The following is a 15,429-nucleotide window of genomic DNA, read 5'->3' on the forward strand; positions in this document are numbered from 1 at the left end:
ATGATCTAGAATCTCTCCAAAAGGAGAACTTGCTACTTAAGGACACCTTGAAGAAATTCGAGGTTGGTAGCAAATCTTTGAACATGATCCTTACAAATAAGGGTCACATTCCTAAAAGAAGTGGAATCAGATTTGTTAGAAGTCCTTACCAAAATCCAACCACTTTCATTAAAGGCCCTGTCTTACATGTTCGGCACCAAAGCAATTGCAACTTTTGTTGCAAATATGGACATAAAACTTATAAATGTCCATTCAAGAAAATTAGTCCGAACAAACTAATTTGGGTTCCTAAAGGAACCATGATCAATTCTATGCAATATGATGAACAAGTTTTTAAGGCACCCAAAAGAAAATGGGTACATAAAAATAATCCCTTCTTGTAGAAACATACACCATCACAAGTTAGGAGCAAGAGATGGTATCTAGATAGTGGATGCTCAAGACATATGACTGGAGATCCATCTCATTTCTCTATACTCACTAGCAAAGAAGAAGGGTACGCCACATTCGGAGACAACAACCAAGGCAAAATCATTGGCAAGGGAACCATAGGTAACAAATTAAAATTTTCTATTGATGATGTCTTACTAGTTGATGGATTGAAACATAATCTCTTGAGTGTTAGTCAATTATGCGATAAAGGTTATATCATTAAATTTAAATCAAATGTGTGTATTATTGAAAAACCAAACCATAACATAACTATGATTGCATTAAAACAAAATAATGTCTACACCATCAACCTTGATGAACTAAGTAATGAAATGTGCTTCTCCGCTTTAAATGATGATGCTTGGCTTTGGCATAGGAGACTAGGTCATGCAAGCATGAAACTAATATCTAAGATCTCATCTAGAGATTTAGTGCGAGGAAATCCAAATATAAAGTTTATTAAGGACAAAGTATGCGATGCATGTCAACTAGGTAAACAAATAAATACTAGTTTCAAACCAAAAACTCAAATTAGCACCGCTAGATCATTACAATTGATTCATTTGGACTTATTTGGACCAATTGACACGACAAGTCTAGGGGGAAGCAAATATACGTTTGTAATTGTGGATGACTATACTAGATACACTTGGACCTATTTCTTAGCTCACAAAAGTGATTGCTTCAAGTGTTTCTCTAAATTTTGTAAACTCACTCAAAACGAAAAAGGTTTCATGATTTCATCAATTCGGAGTGATCACGGTGGCGAATTTCAAAACTGTGACTTTCAAAATTTTTGTGAGGTTAATGGATACAATCACAACTTCTCCACTCCGAGGAATCCCCAACAAAATGGAGTAGTTGAAAGAAAAAATAGAAACCTACAAGAAATGGCAAGAACTATGTTAAATAAACATAGTTTACCTAAGTATTTTTGGGCCGAAGCCATAAATACGGCTTGCTACATCATGAATAGAGTCCTAATAAGACCATCCTTATCAAAAACTACCTATGAATTATGGAATAACAAAAAACTAAATATTTCCTATTTTAAAGTTTTTGGTTGTAAATGCTTTATTTTGAATGAAAGGGATGCCTTAGGAAAATTTGATGCTAAATCCGATGAAGGCATCTTTCTTGGTTATTCTTCCGTTTCTAAGGCTTTTCGGGTTTTTAACAAAAGAACCTTAGTAATAGAAGAGTCTATTCATGTAGTTTTTAATGAAATTTCTAATTTAAAGAAAAATAATTTTGATGATGATCTTGGTTTTGATAATTTGAATTTAAATGAACCCCCTCCTCAAAATAGCAACTTGGATGCACCTTCTTCCGAAATTTCCTTACCCAAGGAATGGAAGTATATAGATGCTCATCCAAAGGAGCTAATTATAGGAGATACATCAAAAGGGGTTCAAACTCATTCCTCTTTCAAGAATTTTTGTGCTAACGCCGCCTTCCTTTCTCAAATCGAACCTAAATGCATTGACGAAGCCATAAAAAATGATTTTTGGGTTATCGCAATGCAAGAGGAATTGAATCAATTTGAGAGGAATAAGGTATGGAAGCTTGTTCCTAGACCTAGTGACCATTTAGTCATTGGTACTAAATGGGTCTTTAGAAACAAGCAAGACGAAAATGGTATCGTGGTTAGAAACAAGGCTAGATTAGTGGCCAAAGGTTTCAACCAAGAATAAGGTATCGATTACGAAGAAACCTTCACTCCCGTGGCTCGATTAGAAGCCATAAGGATGCTCCTTGCCTATGCTAGTAGTAATAATTTTAAACTATTTCAAATGGATGTCAAAAGCGCTTTCTTGAATGGTTTTATTTCCGAAGAAGTATATGTCGAACAACCTCCCGGATTTGAAAACTCTCTTCTTCCTAACCATGTATTCAAATTGACTAAGGCTCTTTATGGCTTGAAACAAGCTCCTAGAGCTTGGTATGAAAGGCTTAGTTCCTTTCTTATTTTAAATAATTTTACTAAAGGCAAGGTTGATACTACATTGTTTATTAAACATTTTGAAAATAATTTTCTTATTGTGCAAATTTATGTTGACGATATTATTTTTGGCTCTTCGGATGAATCACTATGTGAATCATTTGCCAAATGTATGAGTCATGAATTTGAAATGAGTTTAATGGGTGAATTAACTTTCTTTTTGGGATTACAAATCAAACAACTTAGTGATGGTATATTTCTTAACCAATCTAAATATACATTAGAATTGTTAAAACGATTTAACATGGATAATTCAAAAGCATTAAACACCCCTATGAGTACTGCGACTAAGTTAGATATGGATGAAAATAGTGAAAATTTTGATCAAAAAACATATAGGGGAATGATAGGTAGTCTACTCTACCTCACCGCGACTAGACCGGATATTATGTTTAGTGTAGGACTTTGCGCTAGGTTTCAATCAAATCCTAAATTATCTCATCTTAAAAGTGTTAAAAGAATATTTAGGTATCTTAAAGGAACTCCAAATCTAGGACTGTGGTATCCAAAATCTGAAAAATTCGATTTAATAGCTTATGCAGATGCCGATTTTGGCGGATGCAGGATAGATAGAAAAAGTACATCCGGATCATGCCAATTTTTAGGACATGCACTTGTTTCTTGGACTTCCAAGAAACAAAATTCAGTTGCACTATATACGGCTAAAGCCGAATACATTGCTGCAAGTGCATGCTGTGCACAAGTTGTTTTGATGAAAAATACATTAGAAGACTATGAAATTCACTTTAAAAACGTTCCCATAAAATGTGATAATACTAGTGCCATATGTCTTACTAAAAATCCAATTCAGCACTCTAGAACTAAGCACATTGACGTTAGGCATCATTTCATACGCGATCATGTCCTTAACAATGATGTTGTTCTAGAATTCATTGACACAAAGCATCAATTAGCAGATATATTTACAAAAGCTTTGAATGAAGACCAATTTAAATTCATTAGAAGGGAATTAGGTATGTTAAATTATCCCTAAGAATAAACATATTTGAATGGATTTTTCCGTAAAGTTTTTCATCCTCTCTCCGTTACTCGATGAATCTAATCCTTCTCTTTCGATTCTAAATGACATGTTAAATTATCTTATCCTATCTTGAGTCAAACACCGCTCCCATCTAATCAAGATTAAGGATCTTCCTCATTTCCATGGATTTCGAGCTTTAGACTATTGTTAAAAACGGATTTGAAAAATCTTCTCTTCCGATGAGCGAATGGAATGAATCAGAGAAGAAGGTTTTTGCCTTGTTTTGTGTACTCGACAAAAACGAATTTAATCGTGTTTCAATTTGTGATTCGGCTTTTGATATTTGGAGAACTCTTGAGGTCACTCATGAAGGCACTAGCCGAGTGAAAGAGTCCAAAATCAACATCCTTGTGCACTCTTACGAACTTTTCCGAATGAAACCAAGTGAGTCCATCGGAGACATGTACACCCGGTTTACGGATGTCATCAATGGACTCAAAGCTCTTGGTAAAGATTTTACTAACTTTGAACTAGTAACTAAAATCTTAAGATCCCTCCCTAAAAGTTGGGATCCAAAAGTTACGGCCATTCAAGAGGCCAAAAACCTTAAAGCATTCCCTCTTGAAGAACTCATTGGGTCTCTAATGACCTACGAAATGACATGTCAAGCTCATGACGAGCTCGAGAACCCCCTTCCAAAGAACAGGAAGGATATGACACTCAAATCACAAGAAGACCACTTGAAAGGAACATCAAGTGATGAGGACAGTGACAATGACATTGCACTTTTGACTCAAAAATTTAAAAAATATTTAAGAAAGAACAAATTTAAAAATAATATAAAAAATAAATTTGAACAAAAGAAGGACCAAGTGATTGTCTATGAATGCAAAAAACCGTGCCACTATAAGAACGATTGTCCTCAAGCCAAAAAGAGAACATAAAAGAAGAAGGCGCTCAAGGCAACGTGGGATGATTCAAGCGCATCCGGAGAAGAGGAGTCCAACACGGAGCAAGTTGCTCATTACGCGCTAATGGCTTTAGGAGAAGAGGTATGTGATTTATTTGATGAAGATTTATCTTTTGAAGAACTCTCTATCGCTTTTCATGAATTATTTGATGAGTGTAGAACTGTTAGCAAGAAGTTAAGTATCTTAAAGAAAGAGCATGCTTTGCTACAAAATAAGTTTGAGAATCTTCAAACTCCTCCATGCTCTAAGTGTGAGCATTTAGAAGCAATAAAAAATGAAAATTTGCTTCTTAAAAAAACCTTAAACAAGTTTAAGGTTGGTAGCAAAGGATTAGATATGATCCTTGCACACAAGGGTCACATCGCAAATAGAAATGGAATTGGATTTGTAAAAGAATTACATCAAAATCCTACCACTTTCATAAAAGGACCTACATTACATGTTTCCTCTTATATGAAATGCAACTTCTGTTGCAAATCCGGACATATTGCCTACAAATGTCCATTTAGAAAAATTAGTTCACAAAAATTAATATGGGTTCCTAAAGGAACTATAAAGGATTCAATAATAAATAACAAAGTTAGTGGGTCAATTTTTGAGGCACCCAAAATCAAATGGGTACCTAAAAATCATCCTCTTTTGTAGACAAACCCACAAGCTAGGAGCAAGAGATGGTGTCTCGATAGTAGATGCTCAAGACATATGACTGGAGATCTATCTCATTTCTCTATGCTCACTAGCAAAGAAGAAGGGTACGTCACCTTCGGAGACAACAACAAAGGCAAAATCATTGGCAAGGGAACTATTGGTAACAAATTTAGATTTTTTGTTTTACTAGTTGATGGATTGAAACACAATCTCTTAAGTATTAGTCAACTATGCGATAAAGGTTATATCGTTAGATTTGAATCAAATATGTGTATTATTGAAAAACCAAATCATAACATGACTATGATTACTTTAAAACAAAATAATGTCTATACCATCAATCTTGATGAACTAAGTAATGAAATGTGTTTCTCCGCCGTAAATGATGATGCTTGGCTTTGGCATAGGAGATTAGGTCATGCAAGCATGAAAACAATATCTAAAATCTCATCTCAAGAATTAGTACGAGGGATTCCGAATATGAAGTTTATTAAGGATAAGGTATGCGATGCATGTCAACTAGGCAAACAAATAAAAACAAGCTTCAAACCAAAAAATCAAATTAGCACCACTAGACCATTACAATTGATCCATTTGGACTTATTTGGACCAATTGATACAACAAGTCTAGGCGGAAGCAAATATGCTTTTGTGATTGTGGATGACTACTCTAGATACACTTGGACCTATTTCTTAGCTCACAAAAGTGATTGCTTCAAGTGTTTCTCTAAATTTTGTAAACTCACTCAAAACGAAAAAGGCTTCATGATTTCATCAATTCGGAGTGATCACGGTGGTGAATTCCAAAACTGTGACTTTCAAAATTTTTGCGAAGTTAATGGGTACAATCATAACTTCTCAACTCCAAGAAATCCTCAACAAAATGGAGTAGTTGAAAGGAAAAACCTACAAGAAATGGCAAGAACTATGTTAAATGAACATAGTTTACCCAAATATTTTTGGGCCGAAGCTGTAAATACGACTTGTTACATCATGAATAGGGTCCTAATAAGACCATCTTTATCAAAAACTCCCTATGAATTATGGAATAATAAAAAACTAAATATTTCTTATTTTAAAGTTTTTGGTTGTAAATGCTTCATTTTAAATGAAAAGGATGCCCTAGGTAAATTTGATGCTAAATCCGATGAAGGCATTTTTCTTGGTTACTCCTCCGTTTCTAAGGCCTTTCGTGTCTTTAACAAAAGGACCTTAGTAATAGAAGAGTCTATTCATTTAGTTTTTAATGAAATTTCTGATTTAAAGAAAAATGATTTTGATGATGATCTTGGTTTTGATAATTTGAATTTAAACGAACCCCCTCCTCAAAATAGCCATTTGAATGCATCTTCTTCCGAAATTTCTTTACCCAAAGAATGGAAGTATGTAGATGCTCATCCAAAGGATCTAATTATAGGAGATACAACAAAAGGGGTTCAAACTCGTTCTTCTTTCAAGAATTTTTGTGCTAACGCCGCTTTCCTTTCTCAAATTGAACCTAAATGCATTGACGAAGCCTTAAAAGATGATTTTTGGGTCATTGCAATGTAAGAAGAATTGAACCAATTTGAGAGGAATGAGGTATGGAAGCTTGTTCCTAGACCAAGTGACCACTTAGTCATAGGTACTAAGTGGGTCTTTAGAAACAAGCAAGACGAAAATGGTATCGTGGTTAGAAACAAGGCTAGATTAGTGGCCAAAGGTTTCAACCAAGAAGAAGGTATCGATTACGAAGAAACCTTCGCTCCCGTAGCTCGATTAGAAACCATAAGGATGCTCCTTGCCTATGCTAGTAGTAATAATTTTAAACTATTTCAAATGGATATCAAAAGTGCTTTCTTGAATGCTTTTATTTCCGAAGAAGTATATGTCGAACAACCTCTCGGATTTGAAAATTCTCTTCTTCCTAATCATGTATTCAAATTGACTAAAGCTCTCTATGGCTTGAAACAAGCTCTTAGAGCTTGGTATGAAAGGCTTAGTTCCTTTCTTATTTTAAATAATTTTACCAAAGGCAAGGTTGATACTATATTGTTTATTAAACATTTTGAAAATAATTTTCTTATTGTGCAAATTTATGTTGACGATATTATTTTTGGCTCTTCGGATGAATCACTATGTGAATCATTTGCCAAATGTATGAGTCATGAATTTGAAATGAGTTTAATAGGTGAATTAACTTTCTTTTTAGGATTACAAATCAAACAACTTAGTGATGGTATATTTCTTAACCAATCCAAATATACATTAGAATTGTTAAAACGATTTAACATGGATAATTTAAAAGCAATAAACACCCCTATGAGTACTGCGACTAAGTTAGATATGGATGAAAATAGTGAAAATTTCGATCAAAAAACATATAGGGGAATGATAGGTAGTCTACACTACCTCACCGCGACTAGACCAGATATTATGTTTAGTGTAGGACTTTGCGCTAGGTTTCAATCTAATCCTAAATTATCTCATCTAAAGAGTGTTAAAAGAATATTTAGGTATCTTAAAGGAACTCCAAATTTAGGATTGTGGTTTCCAAAATCTGAAAAATTCGATCTAATAGCTTATGCAGATGCCGATTTTGGCGGATGCAGGATAGATAGAAAAAGTACATCCAGAACATGCAAGTTTTTAGGACATGCACTTGTTTCTTGGACTTCCAAGAAACAAAATTCAGTTGCACTATCTACGGTGGAAGCCGAATACATTGCTGCAAGTGCATGTTGTGCACAAGTCATTTGGATGAAAAATACATTAGAAGACTATGGAATTCACTTTAAAAACATTCCCATAAAATGTGATAATACTAGTGCCATATGTCTTACTAAAAATCCAATTCAGCACTCTAAAACTAAGCACATCGACGTTAGGCATCATTTCATACGCGATCATGTCCTTAACAATGATGTTGTTCTAGAATTCATTGACACAAAGCATCAATTAGCAGATATATTTACAAAAGCTTTGAATGAAGACCAATTTGAATTCATTAGAAGGGAATTAGGTATATTAAATTGTCCCTAAGAATAAACTTGTTTGAATGGATTTTTCGTAAAGTTTTTCATTCTCTCTCCGTTCCTCGGTGACTTGTTAAATTATCTTATCCTATCTTGAGTCAAACACCGCTTCCATCTGATCAAGATTAATGATTTTATGATATTTTAAATCTCGAAATTGATTTTGATGGCTTGATTATGAGTTTCAAGTTGACGAATTGAATTTGAATGGATTTGTATTCGAATTATGATCTTGACTTATTGGAGTTACTACTTAAAATTTTTTTCTTATCCCAATCTCTTCTTTGTACATCTACAATTTTTGTTATTTATAAAAAGAAGAGATTTGATAATATGGATAAATGCTGAATTTTCCTTTAAGATGAACTCTGCGTAAATATTTTAGCATACTTAATTTTGAATGATAAAATCTTTGTATGATCAATGATAATATAGATGAGTGATGTATGATCAATGATAAAATCTTTGTATGATAAATTATGTGCTTCAAGTCTCATTCCCTTTTTGTTGATGACAAAGGGGGAGAAAAGTGATGACTTGTATCATTTTAATAGCATGACTTATATGAATTGCAAAAGCTTGTGTGATATGAATGTCTTATATGCCTTGCAAAATCCTTGAGAATATCATAAGATTGATTGATCATATTGAAAGCATGCCTTACATCGATATCATGAAATTCATGTTGAAAATCTTTATCTCCTATCATAGTAAAAATCGTCCCATATCATTTGACTTATGATTTTCATTGAAGTTTCGCATTTACTATTGCTTAATGAGAATAACGATAAGTTCTATGGTTAGAACTTATCGGTTTATGCTTGAATTCAATGGATGAAATTCAAGTGTTTTCATCTTCTCATAATATAGCATATAGATAGGGGGAGTTATGTTTAACTCCGTCATCAATTGATTGTCATCATCAAAAATTGGGAGATTGTTGAATCTCGGATTTTGATGATGAAATCAATTGATGGGTTAATTGATCTAATCTATATTATTGAGTTAAGTGTGCAGGATTAACTTCGATAACCAGAAAACACAAAGTAAGAATACCAGAGTCAAGATCGATGGACGTTTAAGAGTCCGAAGAATCGTCGGAGATGCTGCCGGAACCAACCGAGAAGAAATCGGGAACCTATCGAAATTTTTGGAAGTTCGCCGAAGAGATCGTCGAAGGTTCACGGAGATCACCGAGAAGGCTCGGCTACTCGTTAAAGTCATCACAAGATCGGGAGCTTGATGGGAGTCCGTCGGAAGAAGTTCGTCGGAAAGCTCGCCGAAACAAGACTCGACGTTCGCGGTTGAAAGCTTGCTTAGGATGTGTTTTTGTTATGTAGTTCACTTGTAATTAGGATTAGGATTAAGAGATAATCCTATATCCTGGTTAGGGGCCAACTGGGCCCAAAGTCAGATATGGTTTGGGCGAAAATTAAGCCAAACCAGTGAAATCAGAGAGCCAGGCGGTGGCACCGCTTGGCTGGGCGGTAGCACCGCCCAGCACCCGAGAGCTGGGCGGTGACACCTCTTGGGCTGGGCGGTTGCACCACCCAGCACCCGAACGCTGGGCGGTGGCACCGCCAGCATCGGGAACCCAAAGAGAATTCAAATTTTGGAGCCCAAAATTTGAATCCTCTTGAGGCCTATAAATACCCCTCAAATCTCAGCTGAGATTACAACTTTTGAGAAGCATTTGATTGAGAGAAAAGTCTTAGAAAGTCTTAGCAAGTCTTGTTTTCAATTTGCTAGAGAGTTCTCCTCATTCTTTCTTATTAAAAATTTGTAAGAGGTTGAACTGCTTGTAAAAGGTGGTAAGAGGGGTATTTACCCTTCCATTTCAAGAGATTTGCTAGTGGAAGGTGGGAGCCTCATCGAAGAGGGGCCTCGCAAGTGGATGTAGGTCATTTGACCGAACCACTCTAAAATCGACGTAATCTCTGGTTTGCATTTCATTATTGCTATTTACATTACTGTAAACCTTCTTACATGCTTTAGTTCCTTATTACCTTTGCTGCGCAACTTCAAGAATACACTTTCAAGTTAAGCTTTTCAAGTTCCGTTCTTATCGTACGAAAGATTTTTCTAAAATTGAAGTTTTAATCCGCTACACTAATTCACCCCCCCCCCCCTCTTAGTGCTGCTCCGATCCTAACATATCAAACATACGAAATATTTTATACAAAAATCAAAGAATTTTTCGCTACACTAATTCACCCCCCCTCTCAGTGCCGCTCTTGATCCTAACAATTGGTATCAGAGCAAGGTTCACTCTCATTTGGTTTTAAACCCAAGAGAGATAGCATTTGCCAACAACCTAGAGGCCCATTCAATTACACGTTCGCCCATGTTCAATGGGATGGATTACCAATATTAGAAGACTAGAATAAGGATCTTCCTAATTTCAATGGATTTTGAGCTTTGGAACGTTGTCAAAAATGATTTTCAAAAGTCTTCTCTTCCAATGAACGATTGGAACGAGTTGGAGAAGAAGACTTTTACTTTTAATACCAAGGCTATGAATGCCTTGTTTTGTGCATTAGATAAAAACGAGTTTAATCGAGTATCGATTTGTGAAACGACTTTTGACATTTGGCACACACTCGAAGTGACTCATGAAGACACTAGTAGAGTGAAAGAGTCAAAAATTAATCTTTTAGTGCATTCTTATGAGTTGTTTCGAATGAAACCGAGTGAGACCATTTGAGACATGTACACCCGATTTACGAATGTCGCCAATGGTCTAAAATGACTTGGTAAAGGTTTATCAGATTTTGAACTTGTTAATAAGATTTTAAGATCCCTTCCAAAAAGTTGGGATCCTAAAGTAACAAGCATTCAAGAGGCCAAAGATCTAAAGAATTTTCCTCTTGAAGAACTAATTGGGTCACTAATGACCTATAAAATGACATGTAAAACTCATGAAGAGCTTGAGGACACCCTTCCAAAGAATAGGAAGGACATAGCACAGAGAACACAAGAAGACCACTTGAAAGAAAACTCAAGTGATGAGGACTTTAATGATGACTTGGCACTCTTAACAAAGAAGTTCAAAAGATTCATAAAAAAAAAAAAATTAAAAATGATACTAAAAATAAATTTGAACCTAAAAAAGAACAAGTGATATGTTATGAATATAAGAAGCTGGGACACGACAAGAGCGAATGTCCCCAAGCTAAGAAGAAAACATCAAAGAAGAAGGCTCTCAAAGGAATATGGGACGACTCAAGTACATCCAAAGAAGAGGAGCCAACCAACACCGAGCAAGTTACTCACTATGCACTAATGGCCATTGGAGATGAGGTAACAAGTTCAATTGATGCAAAGTTATCATTTGATGAACTATTAAATGCTTTTCATGATTTATTTAATGAATGCAAATCAATTAGTAAAAAATATAAATTGTTAAAAAAGGAGCATGATTCTCTTGTTAGTTATTACAATAGATTAAAAGTTAAGCATAATGATAGTTTAGCTTCATGTACGAAATGCCATGAAGTAAAAACACTTAGAAAGGAAAACTTGCTACTCAAAGAAACCTTAAAAAAATTTGAGGTTGGTAGTAAGTCCTTGAACATGATCCTTGCCAATAAGGGTCACATTCATAAAAGAAGTGGAATCAGATTTGTGAGTAGCTCTCACCAAAATCCAACCACCTTTGTTAAAGGCCCTATCTTGCATATTTCATCCCAAAACAAATGCAACTTTTATTACAAACTTGGACATGTAGCTTATCATTGTCCATTTAAGAAGTATAATCCATACAGATTGATTTGGGTTCCGAAAGGAATCGTAAAGAATTCTATGCAAAATGATAAGTTAAGTCGATCGATTTTTGAGGCACCCAAGGTCAAATGGGTACCTAAAAATTATCCTCTTTTGTAGAAATGTATACCATCACAAGCTAGGTGCAAGAGATGGTACCTTGATAGTGGATGCTCAAGGCACATGATCAGAGATCTATCTCATTTCTCTAAGCTCACTAGCCTAGACGAGGGATATGTCATATTCGGAGACAACAACAAGGGTAAAATCATTGGTAAAGGAACCATAGGTAACAAATCCAATTTTCTTATTGAAGATGTATTGTTAGTTGATAGTTTAAAGCATAACCTTTTGAGTATTAGTCAATTATGTGATAAATGATATATCGTTAGATTTGAATATAATATTTGTATTATTGAAAAACCATACAAAAATACATCTATGATTGCCCTAAAACAAAATAATATATACACTATTGAGATTAATTATCTTTGTAATGAAATATGCTTTTCAATTTTGAATGACGATGCTTGGCTTTGGCAAAGGAGATTAGGTTATGCTAGCATGAAACTAATCTCTCAAATTTCATCTAAAGAACTTGTAAGAGGAATTCATCATATCAAGTTTGTCAAAGATAATGTGTGTGATGTATGTCAAGTAGGAAAACAAATAAAAGGTAGCTTCAAACCTAAGAACCAAATAAGCACATCTAGACCTTTGCAATTGATCCATATGGACTTGTTCGGACCAATTGCTACAATAAGCCTAGGAGGTAGCAAAAACGCATTTGTTATCATGGATGATTATAGTAGATACCAAAAGTAAATGCTTTAGGTATTTCTCTAAGTTCTGTAAACTTGTTCAAAATGAAAAGAGTTTTATGATTTCATCAATTCGAAGTGATTGCGGTGGTGAATTTCAAAACCGTGATTTCTAAGAATTTTGTGAATCTAATGGATATAACCACAACTTCTCTACTCTAAAAAATCCTCAACAAAATGGAGTAGTAGAAAGAAAGAATAGAAATTTACAAGAAATGATAAGAATCATGTTAAACGAACATAGCCTACTCAAACATTTTTGGGCCGAAGCCATAAATATGGCATGCTATGTTATAAATATGGTTCTAGTAAGACTATTACTTTCCAAGGCTCCTTATGAGTTGTGGAATAATAAAAAACCCAACGTTTCATACTTCAAATTTTTTGGATGTAAATGTTTTATTTTGAATAAAAAAGATGCCTTAGGTAAATTTGATGCAAAATCCAATGAAGAAAATTTTATTGGCTATTCCTTTGTTTCTAAAGCATTTCGTATCTTTAACAAAAGAACTTTGATTATAGAAGAATCTATATATATTATTTTTAATGAAATTTTTGAAGTTAAGAAAAATAAACTTGATGATGATGTTGATTTTGACGCTTTGAATTTAAATAAAACCCCTTCTCCAAATAGCAATTTGGATGCATCTTCTTCCAAACCTTCTTTACCGAAGGAATGGAAGTATGTAGATGCTCATCCTAAGGAGCTAATTATAGGAGAAACATCGAAAGAGGTTCAAACTTGTTCTTCTCTTAAAAATTTTTATGCCAACGCCGTTTTTCTCTCCCAAATTGAACCTAAATGCATTGACGAGGCCATGAAAGATGATTCATGGGTAATTGCAATACAAGAAGAGTTAAATCAATTTGAGAGAAATGAGGTATGAAAGCTTGTTCCTAGACCAAATGACCATTTAGTTATTGATACTAAATGGGTCTTTAGAAACAAGTAAGATGAATTTGGTATTGTGGTTCGAAACAAGGCTAGATTAGTGGCCAAAGGTTTCAACCAAGAAGAAGGTATCGATTATGAAGAGACATTCGCTCTTGTGGCTCGATTAGAAGCCATAAGGATGCTCCTTGCCTATATTAGTAGTAATAATTTCAAATTATTTCAAATGGATGTTAAAAGTGCTTTTCTTAATGGCTTTATTTATGAAGAAGTTTATGTTGAACACCCTCCGGGATTTGAGAATGATAGTCTCCCTAATCATGTGTTTAAATTGACTAAGGCTCTCTATGATTTAAAACAAGTCCCAAGGGCTTGGTTTGAGAGACTTAGTTCATTTCTTATTGAAAATAATTTCTTTAAAGGCAAGGTTGATACTACATTGTTTATCAAAAATTTTGAAAATAATTTTCTTATTGTTCAAATTTATGTTGATGATATTATTTTCGGTTCCACGAATGAATCTCTTTGTGAATTATTTGCTAAAAGTATGAGTCTTGAATTTAAAATGAGTTTGATGGGGGAATTAACTTTCTTTTTAGGCTTACAAATCAAACAACTAAGTAATGATATTTTTTTTAGTCAAACAAAATATGCTTCAGATTTGCTAAAAAGGTTTAATATGGATAGCTCAAAGGCTATCAATACTCCCATGAGTACCTCCACTAAGTTAGACATTGATGAAAGTGGAGAAAGCTTTGATAAAAAAACTTATAGGGGTATGATAGGAAGTTTACTATACCTTACTGCAACTAGACCGAATATCATATTTAGTGTAGGTCTTTGTACTAGGTTTCAATCAAATCCTAAGATATCTCATCTTAAAATAATTAAGAGAATTCTTAGATATCTTAAAGGTACCACTAATATAGGATTATGGTATCCAAAATCTGAGAACTTTGAACTAATTGCATATGCTGATGCAGATTTTTCTGGATGTAAATTAGATAGAAAAAGTACATCCGGAACATGTCAAATTTTAGGACATGCACTTGTTTCTTGGTCTTCCAAGAAACAAAACTCGGTTGCACTATCTACAACCGAAGCTGAGTATATTGCAGCTAGTGCATATTATGCATAAGTTGTGTGAATGAAAAACACTTTAGAAAATTATAAGATTCATCTAAAAAATATCCCCATAAAATGTGATGACACAAGTGTAATATATTTAATAAAGAATCCCATTCAACACTCTAGAACAAAACATATTGATATTAGGCATCACTTTATATGAGATCATGTCACTAATCATGATGTAATATTAGAGTTTATTGATACGAAACATCAATTAACCAATATCTTTACAAAACCTTTAAGTGAAGAACAATATGATTTTATTAGAAGAGAATTAGGAATGTTAATTTGTCTGAATGCATGAGTTGTTATATTTCTTTTTCGGACTATCTTCTTGAATGGAGATTTCATGAGTTTATGTCATATCAAGTTCACTTCATACCCTTGCTCCATCACTTAATGACTTTTGATATATGAAATTAATTGACAAATGCATGGGTTTATCTCTTGTGAATTTTTAATGAGAAATAGATTTGATATGATGCTCCTCTTATTATGAAGGTTTATTCATGGAATTTCTTTTATCTTTCATATGATGATTCTTTTACATGAATTCTTTCTTCATGAAGGAAGATTTTTTATGAATTTTTTAGTATGAGATGAACACTTGCAAGAGTGACGATTTGATTTCACATGAATATCTTGATCCTTGTGAAAATTAAAGCATGATTTAATGAAACTCTTTTATCATTTTTGACTTGATTCAAATCATTTCACAAAGTTGGTTCTCAATGGATTTTCCTCCTTACTCTCCTTCTTCATGCAAAGTTTTGA

This window comes from Musa acuminata, chromosome BXJ2-3 (assembly GCF_036884655.1).
Source record: "Musa acuminata AAA Group cultivar baxijiao chromosome BXJ2-3, Cavendish_Baxijiao_AAA, whole genome shotgun sequence".
Classification (NCBI taxonomy): Eukaryota; Viridiplantae; Streptophyta; class Magnoliopsida; order Zingiberales; family Musaceae; genus Musa; species Musa acuminata.